Source organism: Chlorocebus sabaeus, chromosome 9, assembly GCF_047675955.1.
Source record: "Chlorocebus sabaeus isolate Y175 chromosome 9, mChlSab1.0.hap1, whole genome shotgun sequence".
Lineage (NCBI taxonomy): Eukaryota > Metazoa > Chordata > Mammalia > Primates > Cercopithecidae > Chlorocebus > Chlorocebus sabaeus.
This window is the reverse complement of record NC_132912.1, coordinates 68502073-68509946: the sequence shown is the minus strand read 5'-3', so window position 1 is coordinate 68509946 and position 7874 is coordinate 68502073. Positions and strand designations below refer to the sequence as shown.

The following is a 7874-nucleotide window of genomic DNA, read 5'->3' as shown; positions in this document are numbered from 1 at the left end:
GGTTGCAATCCTAGTCTCTGATAAAACAGACTTTAAACCAACAAAGATCAGAAAAAAAAAATCCTTCAAAAAATCAATGAATCCAGGAGCTGGTTTTTGAAAAGATCAACAAAATTAATAGACCACTAACAAGACTAATAAAGAAGAAAAGAGAGAAGAATCAAATAGACACAATAAAAAATGATAAAGGGGATGTCACCACTGATCCCACAGATACAAACTACCATCAGAGAATACTATAAATACCTCTATGCAAATAAACTAGAAAATATAGAAGAAATGGATAAATTCCTGGACACATACACCTTCCCAATACTAAACCAGGAAGAAGTTGAATCCCTGAATAGACCAATAACAGGTTCTGAAATTGAGGCAATAATTAAGAGCCTACCAACCAAAAAAAGTCCAGGACCAGACGGATTCACAGCTGAATTCTACCAGAGGTACAAAAAGGAGCTGATACCATTCCTTCTGAAACTATTCCAATCAATAGAAAAAGAGGGAATCCTCTCTCACTCATTTTATGAGGCCAGCATCATCCTGATACCAAAGCCTGGCAGACACACAACAAAAAAAGATAATTTTAGACCAATATCCCTGATGAACATTGATGCAAAAATCCTCAATAAAATACTGGCAAACCAAATCCAGCAGCACATCAAAAAGCTTATCCACCATGATCAAGTTGGCTTCATCCCTGGGATGCAAAGCTGGCTCAACATATGCAAATCAATAAACATAATCCATCGTATAAACAGAAACAGAGACAAAAACCACACGATTATCTCAATAGATGCAGAAAAGGCCTTCAAAAAATTCAACAGCCCTTCATACTAAAAACTCGCAATAAATTAGGTATTGATGGGATGTATCTCAAAATAATAAGAGCTATTTATGACAAACCCACAGCCAATATCATACTGAATGGGCAAAAACTGGAAGCATTCCCTTTGAAAACTGGCACAAGACAGGGATGCCATCTCTCACCACTCCTATTCAACATAGTGTTGGAAGTTCTGGCCAGGGCAATCAGGCAGGAGAAAGAAATAAAGAGTATTCAATTAGGAAAATAGGAAGTCAAGTTGTCCCTGTTTACAGATGACATGATTGTATATTTAGAAAACCCCATCATCTCAGCCCAAAATCTCCTTAAGCTAATAAGCAACTTCAGTGAAGTCTCAGGATACAAAATCAATGTGCAAAAATCACAAGCATTCTCATACACCAATAACAGACAAACAGAGAGCCAAATCATGAGTGAACTCCCATTCACAATTGCTTCAAAGATAATAAAATACCTAGGAATCCAACTTACAAGGGACGTGAAGGACCTCTTCAAGCAGAATCACAAACCACTGCTCAATGAAATAAAAGAGGACAAACAATGTTCTTCCAAACAAATGGAAGAACATTCGATGCTCATGGATAGGAAGAATCAATATCATGAAAATGGCCATACTGCCCAAGGTAATTTATAGATGCAATGCCATCCCCATCAAGCTACCAATGACTTTCTTCACAGAATTGGAAAAAATTACTTTAAAGTTCATATGGAATCAAAAAAGAGCCTACATTGCCAAGACAATCCTAAGCGAAAAGAACAAAGCTGGAGGCATCACACTACCTGACTTCAAACTATACTACAAGGCTACAGTAACCAAAACAGCATGGTACTGGTACCAAAACAGATATATAGACCAATGGAACAGAACAGAGCCCTCAGAAATAATACCACACATCTACAACCATCTGATCTTTGACAAACCTGACAAAAACAAGAAATGGGGAAAGGATTCCCTATTTAATAAAAGTTGCTGGCAAAACTGGCTAGCCATATGTAGAAAGCTGAAATTGGATCCCTTCCTTACACCTTATACAAAAATTAATTCAAGATGGATTAAAGACTTCAATGTCAGACCTAAAACAATAAAAACCCTAGAAGAAAACCTAGGCAATACCATTCAGGACATACGCATGGGCAAGGACTTCATATCTAAAACACCAAAAGCAATGGCAACAAAAGCCAACATTGAGAAATGGGATCTAATTAAACCAAAGAACTTCTGCACAGCAAAGAAACTACCATCAGAGTGAACAGGCAACCTACAGAATGGGAGAAAATTTTTGCTATCTACCCATCTGACAAAGGGTGAATATCCAGAATCTATAAAGAACTAAAATGTACAAGAAAAAAATCAAACAACCCCATCAAAAAGTGGGCAAAGGATATGAACAGACATTTCTCAAAAGAAGACATTTGTGCAGCCAACAGACACATAAAAAAAAAAAAACACAACTCATCATCACTGGCTATCAGAGAAATGCAAATCAAAACCACAATGAGATACCATCTCACACCAGTTAGAATGGCGATCACTAAAAAGTCAGGAAAAAACATGTGCTGGAGAGGATGTGAAGAAATAGGAAAACTTTTACACTGCTGGTGGGACTGTAATCTAGTTCAACCATTGTGGAAGACAGTGTGGCGATTCCTCAAGGATCTAAAACTAGAAATACCATTTGACCCAGCCATCCCATTACTGGGGATATACCCAAAGGTTTATAAATCATGCTGCTATAAAGACATATGCACATGTATGTTTATTGTGGCACTATTCACAATAACAAAGACTTGGAACCAACTCAAATGTCCATCAATGACAGGCTGGATTAAGAAAATGTGGCACACATACACCATGGAATACTATGCAGCCATAAAAAAGGATGACTTCATGTCCTTTGTAAGGACATGGATGAAGCTGGAAACCATTATTCTGAGAAAACTATCACAAGGACAGAAAACCAAACACCACATGTTCTCACTCATAGGTGGAAATTGAACAATGAGAACACTTGGACACAGGAAGGGGAACATCACACACCAGGGCCTGTCGTGGGGTGGGGGAGAGGGGAGGGATAGCATTAGGAGAAATACATAATGTAAATGACGAGTTAATGGGTGCAGCACACCAATATGGCACATGTACACATATGTAACAAACATGCGCATTGTGCACATATACCCTAGAACTTAAAGTATATATACATAAAAAAAGAACAATAGTTCCTTCTTGGGAGGCAGGGTCAATGCAGGTATATTTTTGGAGAGCCTCTGAAAGGTGGGCAAGGAATTGGACAGGATTTTCATCTGCCTTTTGGGAAATTTCTTTAAGTTTTTCAAAATTTACAGCCTTATGGGCAGCTTTGTTTTTGTTTTGTTTTGTTTTTTGTTTTTGTTTTGTTTTGTTTTTTGTTTTTGTTTTTGTTGTTTTTTGACACGGAGTCTCGCTCTGTCACCCAGGCTGGAGTGCAGTGGCACGATCTCAGCTCACTGCAACCTCTGCCTCCCGGGTTCACACCATTCTCCTGCCTCAGCCTCCTGAGAAACTGGGACTACAGGTGCCTGCTGCCACGCCCAGCTAATTTTTGTATTTTTAGTAGAGGCAGAGTTTCACCATGTTAGCCGGGATGGTCTGGATCTCCTGACCTCGTGATCTGCCCGCCTCAGCCTCCCAAAGTGCTGGGATTACAAGTGTGAGCCACTGCAGGCGGCCTTTACAGTGCAGCTTTGTTAAGGCCTGCAATGAGGCAAGTAATCATATGGTTACAGACACCCAGCCCCGGTCTGTAGGTTGGTACTCCCAGGAAGGCTCTTCCCAGGGAACAGCAGCGGCTCCTACGGGCTTAGTAGGATCTTGCCCATGAAGATTGTCAGCATGTGCCTGTGCTGTGAGCCACACTCTTTCCTTCTTTTCTGGAAGGAGATATAGAAGGGAGGATAATGTAGAGATCATGCCAAGTGAGTTCATAAGATTGGGTAAGATATTTAAATTCTTTGATGTAAGTATTGGGATCAGAGGAGAAGGACCCGAGCCATTTTTCAATCTGTTGAGAGACTGGAGAGGGAGAAAGGGACATGGACATGGATGGTCCCCTTGGCTCCTGCTACTTCCTGGAGAGGAAGCAAGGGAGCTGGTTGCTGAGCATGCTGGGCCCAAGAGAAGGTGAGGGGCGGAGATGGAGAGGACTCAGAGTCAGAAGCAGAGTGGTTGGAGAGAGGGGGACAGAGAGTTAGAGCCAGAGCAGGGACATACAGTGAAGGATCGTGATGCTCTGGTGGAGGATCATGATGCTATCAAGGAGGGGGAAAATTGGTGGGGTCAAAGAAAGAGGAGTTGTCGGCTGGGGCTGTTGCAGGTGTGGCGGGAGACCAGTTGGGAGAGGAGGATTTGGAAAGTAGAGCAGGACTGTCAGAGGGAAGGGCGGTTACGGAGAGTGAAGAAATCCTGAACATAAGGAATCTCAGACCATTTCCCATTGCGATGGCAAAAGTTGTCTAAGTCTCTAAGTATATTGAAATCAAAAGTGCCGTTTTCAGGCCATCAGGAGCCATTGTCCAGTTGGTATTGAGGCTATGCGGTATTGCAGTGAAAGATAAGCCTCTTAGAATGGACCTCTGAATGGAGGCTGAGAGCCTTGAGATTGCCGAGGAGACACCCAAGGTGGGTGGTCTTGGGATGGGTAGACTGAGAGGCTCCCATAGTGAATGGAGAGTGGTAGGTAGAGGAAGAAGAGACTGCCAATGACAAGGATGGCAAGAGAGGGTGTCCCCTGTCCTGTGGGCCTTGTCTGGAATACAGGAGGCAGCCGCCAAGTCAGGCATCCTCCAGGCCTCCTCTATTCTGGACACCTCTTTTCTGATGGGTGATGGAGGGTGTGGGGGAGGAGAGAGAGAGAGAGAGTCCTCTAAGTACACCCAGCCAGAGCCTATCCCCTTCCTGGGTTTCGGCACCAAAATGTAACGTTAGCCAAGAGAAAGAACGCAAGAGAGACCCAAAGTCAGGCAAGTAAGTTTATTATCCTGCCGGGCTGCTTCACCCCAGTCAGTCAGAGGAGGCAGCCCTGGAGCTTACAAAATGAGGGGTTCATATGGGGGAGACAGACCCTGGGGTTGTCAGTTAACTTTACCACATATCATCTGGTGACCGGCTTGCAATATAGGAATTTACAAGAGGATGTAACTTAGGTTTATCCACATTTTTTGTGACCTTCCCCATGCCGCCCATTGGGCTGTAAGCAAGTCTGGTGACCTTGCTGTAGCACCTAGACAAGGGTCCAGGAATGCAGCTGCAGAGTATTCAGGGTCAGGGTCAGGGTCAGCTGCATTGTGTGTGTGTGTGTGGGGGGGGGGATCCTGGGGCAGCTTGTCCCTAACAGGGTCAGGATCAGTTCTATCTGGTTCTGTATTTGCTGTCCGTCTGTAAATGCTGAGAATGGCAGAGGAAGGTCAAATGTAGACGTTCAGGTTTTATCTTTTTTGGATTTTCCTACTTCTCCTGTACAGGAAATAACTTATTGTCTAAACCCCATACTATCCCATTAAACGTCAAGAGTGCTGTCTTAGAGAGGCCTGAATTAGTTCATGACGTTAAGTACTGGAAGTCCCAGGAGGAATGCCCAGCAAGTGGAATCCAAGACGTTCTCGCCTTCTAGGGGACAGGGCCATCACCAGAATTCAGATAAGGAAAGGGGAGGTTTGGTTTGTGTTCCAGTTCTGAGCCCTTTACCTCGTCCCTCCGGAAGCTGGCCTTTGCACCTCGGAGCTGGTGCTGCCCAGCCAACCACGCCATGCGCGGGAGGCCACTGGGACCCCACTTGCCTGGCAGCCCAACCGGAGACCCAGCTGCCTGGGAAGGTACAAAGATAATGACAGGCAGCCCTGGCGGGCCGGGAAGACCCTCTGTCCCTCCCGTTTCCCGGTTCTTGCATTCGGGGAGCCCTGGACTGGCTGGCGGCGCAGGAAAGCGCGGAAGGGCGGGTGGGGGACCTGCTACCGCCCAGGGAGACGGTGCTGCGTTCTTTGGAAATCAGGGAGACCGTCCTCCAGCCCCCTTGCCCCAGGCGGCAGCGGGAAGATCCTCTCCGGGCAGAGATGACGGGGAACCCCTGCAGCCGGAGGGTCTCCCTGGCAAAGGTCGGGGGAGGCGGGGGGCGGTAACGGCCCGGGGGCTCCGGCACTGAGACGCCAAGGGGGTTCTGCAAGCAGCCTCCACCCACCAGCCTCGCCAGGAGAGCGTGGATACTCGAGCGGCCCCAAGCGAGTCCCCGGGGACTGGAGGGCCTAGGGGCAGCGCCCGGAACAAAGGCCCGCAGAGGGGTCCTGGAAAGAGCGGCTCCCCGGGGGCGGCTCCCCTCTCTTCCCTCCTCTCCCGCCAGCTCCTCCTCCTCCTCCCCTTCCTCCCGCAGAGGCCCGGCCGGCGCGCGGCCCGAGCAGCGCCAACTTCGCCAACGGTTCCCAAGTTGCCGGGCGCGCAGGGGTGGGAGCTGGGTGGGGTGAGGAAGAAGAGGAGGAGGGCTCCCGGACGCCTTGGACGCAGTTCAGGAATCCGCTGCTGCTCGCCGGCTCGGGCCGGAGCGGGGAGGGCGCCAGGCAGGACTTCTCGCGGGCTCGCTGCGCAGGACGGCGCCCTCCTGGCGCCGCTTCCCTTCCAGCGTGCGGACCGGCCCGGCCGCGCCTGCATCCCTCCCGCCTGCCCCGGGGAGGGCGCACAGCCCGGGCCGCGCGGGCGCCGGGGCCACGGAACCGCTTCTGTCGGGATCTTCCAAGAGGAAGGCAAAGTTGCGAGCGGATGCTGCCCGCGCCGGACCCCAGCCGTGGAGGGTCGGGGCCGCCCGCGCCGGTGGAGCCTCGGCAGCTGGGGTAAGTGCGGCGCGGGCGTCCTGGAACCGCCGCCCGGCCCGGGGGAGGCCGCCCAGCCGGGAGCCCCCCGCCTTCCGCGTCCAGGCGCGCGCGCCAAACTTGGGAGGGAGAAGGGGGCGAAGCGGAGGGTGGGAGGCGGAGTTCCCGGCTCGGGGAAAAACCCAGGCAGGCACCCACAACCCGCTGCACCCGGATCACACCTGCCAGGTACACACAGCTCATCGCCACTCATACCCCGCACACTGCGCAGGCCGATCTGCGCACACCCACACCGGCGAGGCACGTGCCACCCACCGAAATGCACATTCCTGGGAGCGCGGGGGATTTGGCCTCTACACCAGGCACGTCCTCACACCCCTCCCTCACATCCACGGCCTTTGTCTGCTACCCCTGCAGCCCCCAAGGAGAGGGAGCCCCCAAAGCGCAGCGGGCAGGAGAGAGGCTGCCTGAGTTTTGAAAAGTCGTGGCCAGAACTCCGAGACCAAGGGCGGGGGAGCAGACGTTGCAGTGGGTTCTCGGGGTTCTGCAGGAGCGGATTTGGTGTGGAAACTCGGTGTCTGGGTGATGTGTCTGGGTGTGCGAAGCCCTTCCGGAGGCGAGGCCCAGAGAGAGGAGGGAGTGATTCATAAACTCAGAGCCAGCGTGCCAGGGTCTGTGAGCAGAGTGGAAGAGGCTGGCAGGCCGTTGCTGCGCTAGACAGAAGGGTAGTGGCCGTGACAGAGTCTTCCCGGGAAGCAGGGACCCTTCCCCCCAGCGGATGTGCTTCCTCCAGGGACTTCCAAGGGAACCGGGTGAGCAGATTCCAGTCCTGGGTGTGGACGGAGTAAGGGGAGGTAAGGGAATTTAAGCCTAAAAGGTTAGGGAGAAACCAAGGCAGGCCTGAAGACTTAATTATTTTCCTCGCACCTGAAGTTGTGTTTGGTTTCTGATGCGTGGTGTTCCTGGGCCCCAGGATGTCCCGGGGATTGTCCTGGGCCTAGCATAGTGCCTGGCACAGTGGGCACTCACTCAGTACTTGCTTGATGAATAATGACACCGGTAATTATCACTCATTATGGACTCACTGTGAGGCAAGCCCAGTGGGCCTCTGCTGGTTTGAAATTGGTCTTCCAGCAGAGAAGGGGACCTGAGTAGTTCCTGGGAGCCCTGCCTGATCTGTTTGGGCCAGTGGCCC

General features: G+C 50.0%; 1 protein-coding gene across 3 annotated transcripts in view; it reads left to right on the top strand.

Annotated features, from left to right (window-relative positions):
* Window positions 1-6228: 6228 nt before the first annotated feature.
* Window positions 6229-7874, top strand: part of CHST3 (carbohydrate sulfotransferase 3) — a 46415-nt gene continuing 44769 nt past the window's right edge. The window contains exon 1 of one of the 3 annotated variants that reach the window (XM_007963125.3): window positions 6229-6700. The gene's annotated coding sequence lies outside the window, so the exon portion shown is untranslated. Of the gene's footprint in view, window positions 6701-6799; window positions 7534-7874 lie in introns of those variants that run through there. The other 2 variants (XM_038009085.2, XM_038009086.2) reach the window with 2 other exon arrangements.